Raw genomic sequence first — 13,039 nt, 5'->3', positions numbered from 1 at the left:
AAGTTATCATTTGCTTTATTGGGATACCGCACCACAGTTTACACATCAACTGGGGCAACTCCCTATATGTTGGTTTATGGTACAGAAGCAGTCATTTCCGCCGAGGTAAAAATTCCCTCTTTGAGAATCATATAGGAAGCAGAACTTGACGATGCAGAATGGGTAAGGAGTAGCTACGAGCAGTTAGCTCTTATAGATGGGAAAAGAATGAATGCAATTTTCCATGTTCAACTTTATCAGAACAGAATGTCCAGAGCCTTCAACAAAAGAGTCAAGCCGAGACAGTTTACATCGGGGCAGCTGGTGTTAAAGAAGATTTTCCCGCATCAAGATGAAGCCAGAGGGAAGTTCTCTCCCAAATGGCAGGGTCCATACATGGTTCACCAGGTTCTAATCGGAGGAGCCCTCATACTTACAGAAATGGACGATGAAGTTTGGTTGAAGCCAATCAATTCAGATGCAGTGAAACGATACTATATGTAACTCTTACGATTTCCTGTATAATATATTTGAACTACGCCTGACCTGATTTCCTTTTAATAGGGGATACATAGGCATCCCTATGGGTTCAGTCACAATTCAATAAAATTTTCATTTCCCCCGCTATTGGAAATTGGGGCAGAATTTTGAGGAGGACCCTCAAAATTCCGAAGTTGATTTCAGCCATTTATCGCATGCAGCCGTCAGAAGCACCAGCCCAGTAAACTGGGGGAGAATTTTGAGGAGGACCCTCAAAATTCCGAAGTTGATTTCAGCCATTTATCGCATGCAGCCGTCAGAAGCACCAACCCAGTAAATTGGGGCAGAAATTTAAGGAGGACCCTCAAAATTCCGGAGCGAGAGAGGTTGCAATGTCTTGAACTGCGTTGCATTCGTTGGTTCATCTAAAGAAAAATATTTTAAATTATGTATTTATGTTACATTTTTCTAAATCATGCATGTCTGATATCAAAATTGCTTTGTTTAGCAACGCTACCCCAATAATACACAACGCCAAGCAGGACAAGCAAAGCTCAAGGGGAAACGAACTAACCTTCCCCCCATTTACAAAACTCACGATTTTTCTTTGGATGCAGGCACTCAAGTCATAAAATCATCAGATATATCTATATACTAATACTTCCCGGTACAACTCTCGGAATCATCACCTATTTACAGTTGTTATCCGTACATGACAGCCACATCATCTACAATATAGCAATTAGCTATCAGCTATCATCTATCAGCTAAGAGATTTCATTACTATTCACCTTTTATTCTCTCCATTGCATAAGGCTACCTTTCTGCCTTCCGAGGTTAAGCTCTACCTCCATCTGCATTTCTCTGCATTGCATAAGGCTACCTTTCTGCCTTCCGAGGTTAAGCTCTACCTACATCTGCATTTCTCTACATTGTATAAGGCTACCTTTCTGCCTTCCGAGACTAAGCTCTATCTCCATCTGCATTTTCTGCATTGCATAAGGCTACCTTTCGAGACTAAGCTCTGTCTCCATCTGCATTTTCTGCATTGCATAAGGTTACCTTTCTGCCTTCCGAGGTTAAGCTCTACCTCCATCTGCATCTTCTGCATTGCATAAGGCTACCTTTCTACCTTCCGAGACTAAGCTCTATCTCTATCTGCATTTTTTGCATTGCAAAAGGCTACCTTTCTGCCTTCCGAGGTTAAGCTCTACCTCCATCTGCATCTCCTACATTGCATAAGGCTACCTTTCAGCCTTCCGAAGTTAAGCTCTACCTCCATCTGCATGACTGAAATACCGCCACCTTATTTCTCTTGCACGGCTGATATATCACCACTCTATTTCTCTTGCATGACTGAAATACCACCATCTTATTTCTCTTGCATGGCTACAATACCGCCACCCTTTATTTACGTCTTGCATCGGCTGAAAGATCGCCACCTTCTGCATTTTCATGGGCTGAAAGATTGCCAAATTGTCCAAAGGCATCATTATTCGGAGGCAACATTTTCATAGCCCGAGAACGTCATGCCATGGCCTGAGGAGCCCATTTTATCTTTTGCATATCATTGTTCAAAGGCATCATGGTTCGGAGGCATCATCCTCATAGCCCGAGAACATCATTTCATAGCCTGCGAGTCCTTTATCATAGGCTTCATGGCCCAGGATATCATGGTCCAAGGACGTCATCCTAACCGTCCAAAGACAACATTCACGGTCCAACGGGAACTTGCATCACATTTAAATTTATGCACAATATATATATGCTGGTATTGTTCCTTCGCAGGTACACCATCTAGCAATGGCCGTCTCAGCAGGAGCGATCCCGCTCCAGTTCCCGCAGCCTATCAAACTTTGACCATCCTTTCTCAACCTGAACATCGCGTCCGCTTTTCAAAAATCTCCATCGGCATACTCCGCCGATGGATCCCGAACTACATATAGCCTGATTCCTATAATACTAGGGATATGTAGGCAGCTCAGAAACCAGAGCTCGGTCAAAACTCTTCAAAATCATTTCATTCGATCAAAATTGGCCATCATATCTTTGCGCGACAACTCTTTCATCCTTCCCGGGTAAAGAGGGGCAGCTATTGATACCCAATTTTTTCCTATATATTTTTATATACAAAATACTTTCAAAATAACATGTACATACATATATAATCATGCCCAAGAGTTTTGGTATTTTTTCCTAATTTTTAAGATTTTAAAATTAGTTTATTGTCTATTTTAGCAGTATAAAGACAAATAATTACTTCCAAAATCATCAATTTTGGTGAATAATTTATTTTATTCCCATATTTACTAAAATATAGTTAAGGTGATTTTTGTATATTTTTACAAATTTATTTGGTATTTAAAAGACTAAATTGCATATAATTGCAATTATAGCCTACTTTAAGATTAATAGCATTTTATAATTGTAAAATTGGGTCCAGTATTTTTAAATCAATATTTATATACTATTAATTATTTCAGTACTTTTAATTTTCTTTTTAAAATCATTTTCACTTTTTTTATAAAATAAAAAGGGAAATTGGCTATTTAATATTTAGCCCCATTTTTATTTCAATAACAGCCCCATTAGATTTCAATTGTATCCCTTAATTTGACTCAATTAAACCAGCCCAATTCCATTTGGACCCAACCCACGACCCAATTCCAAGTGACCCGCCTGGTTCCTACTATTGATCCAGGCCGTTGATCATTTTGATCAACGGCCATAAACCACCCTTACCTTTTTTAACCCCAAACGACTACCCTAATCCCTCATTTCCCATCTCTCAGCCGCCTTTGAAACCAGTCGTCTCTCAAACTCTTTTAAACTCTCCGAAACCCTAGCCTCCTTCTACCCCTCTTCAACCACCACTCCATCGGAATCCATGGCTTCCCAGGCCATGGATGGTTGGTACTCACTCCCCTCCATCAGTAAACCATGGTTGTTCGAAGCTTTGAGACCTGACCTCGATGGTTCTCCTTCATATCCTTCTCAGATCTGTAGATCTATGGCTTCTCCGGCCATTACTCCGGCATATTCAAGCACTATGAGCCTTTTCGACTTAGGATCTGACTTTCCTCAAGACCTTTCTCATTTCTAGGGTTTTCTCTAAAACCCTAAGATGTCCGAGGTTCTTTACTTGCTTTTTTCTTAGATCTAGAAAATGTCTGTGTTCTATTGAACTTTTTAAAGGTTTTCCCCAAATTCTCTTTTCAAAATCGTTTAATTTTGATTTAGGGTTTCTGAAAGGTTTTTCAAAAGCATCCTTCTGATTCTTTTTATTCTTTCTTTATGTGTGTTTGTTTGTGTTATGCTCGTATGACTTCTTTTACTATGCATGTACTATTCTTCTACTTCCTTTTTCTACTATACACGTTACTCATGTACTCACATGTTAATCTGTGTTATGTTTTTCTTACTTTTCTACTATATGTGTTTACTGTGAGTTCTTTGATTTTGTTCACTTTATTTAGCTCTGTTTGTGTTCTTGCTAAGCATATTTCACCTGCTTTTGTTTAAGCTCGCATCATCTCTTTCTTCTGAACTTGTTTAAACTCCGAGTTTTCTCAAACATGTTCTCATGACCTTGAATCAATTCTTTCTATCATGTATGTTTGTTTCTCATAAATTCTTTGGAAGAGACTTCTGAGCCTCTTTCAATGACCTGCTCTCTCACCTCTATGTCTAACTCAATTCGAAACCCTAGGATTTGGGGGTTTCTTTGGCAAGTGATATTAGGGGTCCACTTTGGGGCCCTAGGATTTCAGACTCACTATGAGTTTGTAACTGAACTTGATTCCCTTTTGTTTGTGACTCTAAAGCTTTCAATGTTAGACTCTTTTTCTGAGGAACCTGACGATTCCTTTCGTTTGATTGGTATGCTTTATATATGTGAAATTTCTCTTTCAAAATGTTTTTACCAACTGATTGATTGATTCTGAAATCCTTTTATTAAGGCTGACGAATTGTCACTGATTTTTCTTCGATTGAACCTCCTTTACCTTTCTTGACTTGGTTCATTCGAATTGGACCGGTAATTTTGGTTTCATGGCTGTTTGATTGATTCCCTTGCCATATTTGGCATAAACCGTGTACCATTGATGGTTTTCCTTAAATAACTTCTATGTATGTACCCTTTTGTGATACTTTGAAAGGTTTTAATTAAAATTTATTTCCTTAACTGGCGTTTACCTGTTAGAATCAGAATTCCTTAACCAAAGGGAGATTGATTTCAATGATATTTCCTTGCCTTTCTTACTTGTTTCTCTGCACTATAAAAGGGACTACCCTTCTGCACTTACCTCGAACTTTTAGATCAATACTATCAACTTACTTACACACTTTATTGCTTTGAGTTCAATACTCTTACAACATTTTGCTCTTTTCTGGGACCTTTTGGAACTTTTGCTTGAAACTTGGCTTTTTCAAGACTACTTTTACTTGTTTGTTTTCCCTAAAACTGGTATGTTCTAATTTAGCTTTCCTGCCTCACCCCTATGTGTTTATTTACAGTTTTCTGCAATCATGTTTACTTTGTTATTCATGATTAATGTTAATTATGTGTGTTCTTTCCTTGCATCTGTTTTCTGTTATGAATCCCTACTCCTATTCCCTTCTATGTGTTTGAGTTAAGGTTCATGGCCTGGCAGTATCCAAATTACTGTCAAGGTCCAAACCTGATCCTCAATGGAGCCTAACTCTCAATTTTGGCTGACAGGCTGGTTAGGGGTGTGCCAGCACTCTTAAATTGCTGGGCATGACCACCAGCCTACCATGGCCTTCCCTAATTCGCCTCTATGCACATACACTTACCCTTAGATTCTAAGTTCTGTCCCCCTCTTATGAGCCATGCTTTGGGACCCTGAGTTCCCTCTAAACTTGGACATTTGAGGGCTGACTCTTCCACACTGCACTATAATCTAATTCTGCAATGTGTTTGGGGTGTAAGCACTGCCATGAGTCCCCTTGAGACTCTTGGGAACTTTGACACATCCCAAATAAGAGAAAGGCTTTTGGAAAACGGATCCTTGAAGTTGGTTTATCTCATATTGCTAGACCTTGAGTCTGAATTAGGTTGTTTGGTTGCAGTTGGAAGTTCTGATGTATTTCTTTTTTATTCATTCGGGTCTGTAATAATTATGGGGTTCTAGTGAAAATGGGAGGGTCATTTATGTATGCATATGGGTAGACAACATGCTCATAGGGATTACTACTTACAAATTCTGCATTTATGCATATCATATAGTACTCCTACCTATAAGTCGTCTCATTATTACATTAGAAACCATGCCTATATGTTTTTGCATAGAGAAATCATGTATAAGTTTCTGCACTTATGCATTTATAAATCCTGCCTATAAGTTATGCATTACACGTAGAAATCTTGCCTATGAGTTGTTTCATTACTGCATTAGAAACCATGCCTATAAGTTTTTGCATATAGAAGTCATGACTATAGTTTTCTGCATTTCTGCATATTCATCTGTCGTTAGGCAAACAATCATAGGTTTAATAATAATCAACTTCATTCTAGATACCATGCCTATAGGGCTCTTGTACTTACATAATCGTTTTAAAATCAATAACGCTTAGAAATCATGCCTATAGTAGAAGCCATCTGAATCTGATTCATCTATTTTATCTATAAGTCTAAAATCAGTAGTAATGTTTGTTTAATATCTGCAGAATTTAATTGGTTCTAAAATCAGTAACCCTTCTTTAAAATCAGTATATTTCCACCTAGGCAAGCAGTAGGTAATTGTTTAACTGTGTCAGTTTTAATAAACTACAACCATACAAGGCCTAATTCGGACTCCTCATCTGAGAAATATGTGATGAAGCAGCATGTTCTAACGCTTTAAATTTAATTCATACTATAACCAGTATTTGAAGTCATGATAAATAATTTGCTCCTTTAAGTGAGGAGGCCTGTTTGAGCCCTTAAACTACTATTTGTTTCCCCCTACTTGCTTATGTGTTTTGTTTGTCGCATTAGAATTTTGTCCTTTCAAAACTCTGAAAAGCCCCAACCTCCCTCCCTTTAAGGCTAGTAGTCCCAAATGCCTCCGGGATTGATAGGATCGGGACGGGTAATATCATGCAATAGTAACGACACTATTCCGCATTTAATACCTTAACGTGGTGGGAAAGGGTAGATATGGACATGATGACCGGTGCGCTAATACCACGTGCGACCCCTTTTCTGAGGAGTGATTGGGGGTATTGTATTGATGTGATCTATATTGTTTGTAAACCTAGGACCCCTTCCCCTTTACCTGTTATCCCTTTTTTAACTGTCCAGACTATTTGCTTAAGATTTCTGTTTTCTTTATCTTTCTTCAAACTTTCAATTCACTTGCAAAATTATGTGTAAATCCCCTTCTATTTGAGACCTTTATTTGCTTACTTGTTAGTTAAAGTCACAATTGTAACATGACCGGGAACCACACTAGTGGATCTTGGGGGGTGTCTAACACCTTCCCCTCGAGATAATTTCTAGCCCTTACCCGAACTCTGGTTTTCCAACTCAAACTCTTCTTTAGTGTCCTAATGCACTTTAATCATTAGGTGGCGACTCTTCAACCCAAAAACCCCAATTCCCAAAAGGGAACGAGTTGTCCTCCCAAATGTCATGACCCCAATTTCGCTTTTAGGGGGCGCGACAATGCTCGGACTGGCCGTCCGTCTGAGGATGAAAAGTTGTGCTCAACTCTACCTGAGTACCCAACTCTCTCTGCACGGCCCTCCAAAACTGTGAAGTAAACTGAGTACCTCTATTAGAAATGATGGAAACTGGGACACCATGCAAGCGAGCGATCTCTCGGATATAGATCCCTGCCTACCGCTCTAAAGAATAGGTAGTACACACAGGAATGAACTGTGCGTACTTGGTCAGCCGATCCACAATCACCCAAATAGCATTGAACTTCTTCAAAGTCCGTGGAAGTACAACAACAAAGTCCATAGTGATCCTCTCCCACTTCCACTCAGGAATATCCATCTGTTGCAGCAAGCCACCCGGTCTCTGATGCTCATATTTCACCTGCTGACAATCGAGACACCGAGCTACAAATCCCACAATATCTTTCTTCATTATTCTCCACCAATAGTACTGCCTCAAATCCTGATAAATCTTCGTAGCACCCGGATGAATGGAATACCGCGAGCTATGGGCCTCCTCCAGAATCAACTCCCGAAGCCCATCTACATTGGGCACACAAATCTGGCCCTACATCCTTAACACCCCATCATCATCGATGGTCACATCCTTGGCATCATCATGTTGAACTCTATCCCTAAGGACAAGCAAATGCGGATCATCATATTGGCGCTTTCTGATGCGCTCATATAAGGAAGACCGAGAAACCACACAAGCCAATACCCGACTGGGCTTCGAAATATCTAATCTCACAAAACGATTGGCCAAGGCCTGAACATCAACTGCAAGAGGTCTCTCCCAAACTGGGATATATGCCAAACTCCCCATACTCACTGCCTTTCGGCTCAAAGCATCGGCCACCACATTGGCCTTTTCCGGATGGTACAATATAGTGATATCATAATCCTTAAGCAACTCCAACCATCTCCGCTGCCTCCAATTAAGATCCTTTCGCTTGAACAAATGCTGAAGACTGCGGTGATTGGTGAACACCTCACAAGATACGCCATACAAGTAATGCCTCCAAATCTTCAAAGCATGAACTATGGCACCCAACTCCAAATCATGAACAGGGTAGTTTTTCTCATAGGGCTTTAACTAACAAGACGCATAAGCAATAACTCTACCCCCTGCTTCAACACACAACCAATCCCAACTCTTGAAGTATCACAATACACGGTATAGGAACCTGAAGCTGATGGCAAAACCAACACTAGAGTTGTGGTCAAAGCTGTCTTGAGCTTCTGAAAGCTCTCCTCACACTCGTCTGACCATACAAATGAAACACCCTTCTGAGTCAATCTGGTCAAGGGCGATGCGATTGATGAGAATCCCTGAACAAACCGGCGATAATAGCCTGCCAAACCAAGAAAGCTGCAAATCTCTGTGGCTGAGGACGGTCTGGGCCAACTCTGAACAGCCTTTATCTTCTTCGGATCAACCTGAATACCCTCACTGGACACCACGTGCCCCAAGAAAGCCACTGAACCAAGCCAAAACTCACACTTGGAGAATTTTGCATAAAGTTTCTCCTCCCTCAATCTCTACAATACCACTCTCAAATACTTCGCGTGCTCCCCCTGACTACGCAAATACACCAGAATATCATCAATGAAGACTATGACAAGCGAATCAAGATAAGGCCAAAACACGTTGTTCATCAAATGCATGAAGGCTGTTGGGGCATTGGTTAGCCTAAAAGACATCACCAAGAACTCATAATGACCATATCGGGTCCTGAAAGCTGTCTTAAGAATATACGAATCTCTGATCTTCAACTAGTGATAACCCGAACAGAGATCAATCTTGGAGAACACTCTCGCTCCCTAAAGCTGGTCGAATAAATCATCAATGTGAGGCAAAGGATACTTGTTCTTAATTGTTACCTTGTTCAACTGCCTATAATCAATGTACATTCTCATTGTGCCATTCTTCTTCTTCACAAACAGAACTGGCGCACCCTAAGGTGACATACTAGGCCAGATGAACCCCTTATCAAGGAGTTCCTGAAGCTGCTCCTTTAACTCCTTCAACTCAACTGGTGCCATACGATACGGCAAAATAAAAATGGGCTGAGTGTCTGGCACTAGATCAATACCAAAATCAATATCCCTGTCTGGTTGCATGACCGGTAGGTCTGCAGGAAACACATCTGGAAAATCCCTCACAGCTGGGACAGAATCAATACTGGGAGCCTCAGCTCCAACATCCCTCACAAATGCTAGATATAAAAGACAACCCTTCCCAACCATACGTTGGGCCTTGAAGAAAGAGATCACTCTACTAGGGACGTAATTAGTCACACCTCGCCACTCAATCCGTGGCATACCCGGCATAGCCAAAGTGACTGTCTTAGCATAACAGTCCAGAATAGCATGACACAGAGATAACTGATCCATGCCCAAGATGACATCGAAATCCATCATACTTAGCAATAACAGATCCACTCGGGTCTCCAGACCCCTAATAGTCACCACACATGACCGATACACATGTCTACAACAACAGTATCACCCACCAGGGTAGATACATGAACTAGTAAAGCAAGAAACTCCCGGGGCGTACCCAAATAATGAGCAAAGTATGAGGACACATAAAAAGGTGGAACCGGGATCAAATAATACAGAGCCACCTCTGTGGCAGACTGAAGCAATACCTGTAATGACAGCATCCAAAGCCATAGCATCTGGTCTACCTGGGATATCATAGAAATGAGCCTGACCACCACCTGATCGACCTCCTCCTTTAGGGCGACCCCTGGCTGCCTGACCTCCACCTCTAGATGGCTGGGGGGGTGGTGAAGTAACTGGAGCAGAAGTCAAGGGCTGACCCCTCTGCTGAGACTGACTATCATGAAGCCGAGGGCACTGCCTCCTCATATGTCCAAACTCTTCGCACTCATAACAACTCCCTAGTGCTGGAGATGGGGACTGAAGGGAACCCTTGGCACCGGAATGACCAGTAAAAGGACCTGGCATGGAAGAACCCTGGACTGATGGAGCACGAGACAAGCTTTGAGCTGGAAAGGCACTAAGTGATGGTTGGCCCTTCTGAGATCCATGACACCCATGACCCGAAGATGCCCCACGGTAACCTGGGTGAGCTGACTGAGCCTTCCTGAAAGAACGGCCTCTGCCTTGCTGGAACTAACCCCTCGGAAGAGCACTGCTAAAGCTACCAGATCCCCGAGGCCTCTTGGTCTCCCTCTCCTCTCATTCCTGTCGGCGTACCATCTCAATCTCACGGGCAATATCAATAACCTCCTCGAAGGTAGCACCCATCACCCTCTCTCTAGTCATGAGAATCTGAAGATGATACGTGAGGCCGTCAACAAACCTCCTGATCCTCTCTCGATCCGTGGGAACCATCCAAACCGCATGACGGGCTAACTTAGAGAACCGCATCTCATACTGTGTCACCGGCATCTCCCCCTAACACAGCTGCTCAAACTGTCTGCGTAGCTCCTCTCAGCACGACTGTGGTACATACTTCTCTAGGAAGAGAACAGAGAACTACTGCCAAGTAAGGGGCGCTATACTAACAGGCCTACGCCTCTAATACGCCTCCCACCAAGTGAAGGCAGCCCCAGAAAACTGAAAGATAGTAAATGCCACACCACTAGTATCAAGAATCCCTACTGTACGAAGCATCCGCTAGCACTTATCCAAAAAGCCCTGGGCATCCTTGCCCTCTGCACCACTAAATGACCGAGGCTGGAGCCTACTAAACCTCTCAAGTCGACGCTACTCATCATCTGGTATAACTGGTACTACAAACCCCTGAGCTGGTGTAACTGGCTGGGCTGGAGGTGCCCCCAGTGTCTGTAATCCCTGCACTACCTGCTTAGGTGTGTGAGCAACGGGAGTCTGGGTGCCTCCCTCAGCCTAGGAAGTAGTTGCGACCATAGTAGCTAAGACCGCTTGAGCCAAATTGGTACACACTAATAAGATTTGAGCTAAAGCCTCCTGGAGACCTAAGATCATAATAGTCAAAGCTGGTGCCTGAATTGGTGTTGCTGTAGCATCCACAACTGGGACCTGATCCGGAACTAGGGCAGCTGGTGGATCTGCCGGTGCAACTCTAACTGCTCTGCCCCTGCCACGGCCTTAACCGCGACCTCGACCTCTGGTGGCCCTAGCTGGTGGTACTGGTGGTCGTCCGCCCTACCCGGTAGCACGTGTCCTCACCATCTGTGAGAGAATGGAATATTAGAAGTTTAGTACTCGGATCAATAAATTCGCACGACAAGAATTTCAAAAATATGAATTTTTTCCTAAAGGTTTTGTAGCCTCTCGAGGATAAATACAGACATCTCCGTACCAATCCGTGAGACTCTACTAAACCGGCTCATGACTCACGATACCTATGTAACCTAGGCTTTGATACCAACTTGTCACGACCCCAAATACTGGTCGTGATGGCACCTATCGCATTACTAGGCAAGCCAACCAATCTACTAACCGCAACCCATTTCCTTTAGTAAGAAACCATTTCCAACACGAGTTTTAAATACCGATCTCATAATAAACATTTAAAATGACAGAAAATATGCGAAAGTCAAAATAATAATAAACTACACAGCCCAACTGATCTGGTGTCACGAGTTTAGAGCCTCTAATACAAGTTCGAACATCTACTACATAGATAGTCTAGAAAATACTGAAAAAAGATAAAAAGATAAAAGGGAGAGAATAGGGTTGTGAACGCCATGCAGCTACCTCAAAATCCCCGACAGAAAACTGAACCAGCTGAATAATGCTCACTCGGCCACTTGGGGACCTAGATCTGCACACAAGGTGCAGGGAGTAACATGAGTACGCCAACTCAGTAAGTAACTAAAGTAAATAAGGTCTGAAAGTAGTGACGAGCAATTCAAAACGTATAACTTAAAATCAGTTCTGACATAAAATCATCATTTCTGGTTTAAAACATTGAAATCAGATACTTAGCAATAAATCAACAAAGGTTTATTTAAAAGAAGAGTGAAACAGTGAAACATCATAACAGGACCCCCTCAGGCAAGAAATCACTCAGAATATGGCCCCTCGGGCAGCCTCTCAATCGTTCGGGACTCAACACTCATCACACAATACTCTCTCAGCACTCGACTCATTTATAATCTCATAATATTAGAATTCATAGTAACCGCTACGGCGTGCAGCCCGATCCATATATTTATAGTCGACTACACTCACTGGGGGAGTGCAGACTCCGGAGGGGCTCCTACATCCCAAGCGTCATATCGCTGCAGCGTGCATCCCAATCTAATATATATATCGTTGCGGCGTGCAACCCGATATAAGTATCGTTGTGGCATGCAGCCTGATCCATATAAGTATACATATAATATCCTCACAATTGGGTTCTCAACCTTTCTCAGTCCTTAACCTCACAGCCTTTCGAACACAACAACAGGAATCAGGGAATTCAGCCCATACAGTCCTCACAATTAGGAGTAAAGTGATAAAACCAGTTTTAGTTTTTAAATAGGTAAAACATGGCTGAGGATATGCTTTTAGCAAGTAAAGTGAGGAAAAACAGTCAAAATGCCCCTAAGGGTTTCTACAGGTCGGCACAAGGCCCCAAACATGGCATACAGTCTATAATACAGTATAAATATCCAAAATACGGAATAAGATAGTATTTACAAATCAAATACGCGGCTTAATAGTTGCTACAGGATGGACCAGGTCACAATCCCTACCGGTGCACGCCCACACGCTCGTCACCTAGCATGTGCGCCACCGCTTTTATCAAAACAAGTCAAATACCGAGGTTTTGTACCCTTAGTTCCAGATTTAGAATGGTTATTTACCTCAAACCAGTGAAAATACTACTCCGCGATGCCTTTGCCCCTCGAATCAGCCTCCACTTGCATCGAATCTATTCAAAATCAGAATCATGGCATCAAAATATGCT

The sequence above is a fragment of the Nicotiana tabacum genome, chromosome 22 (assembly GCF_000715075.1).
Source record: "Nicotiana tabacum cultivar K326 chromosome 22, ASM71507v2, whole genome shotgun sequence".
Classification (NCBI taxonomy): Eukaryota; Viridiplantae; Streptophyta; class Magnoliopsida; order Solanales; family Solanaceae; genus Nicotiana; species Nicotiana tabacum.
Note: the sequence above shows the minus strand (reverse complement) of the source record.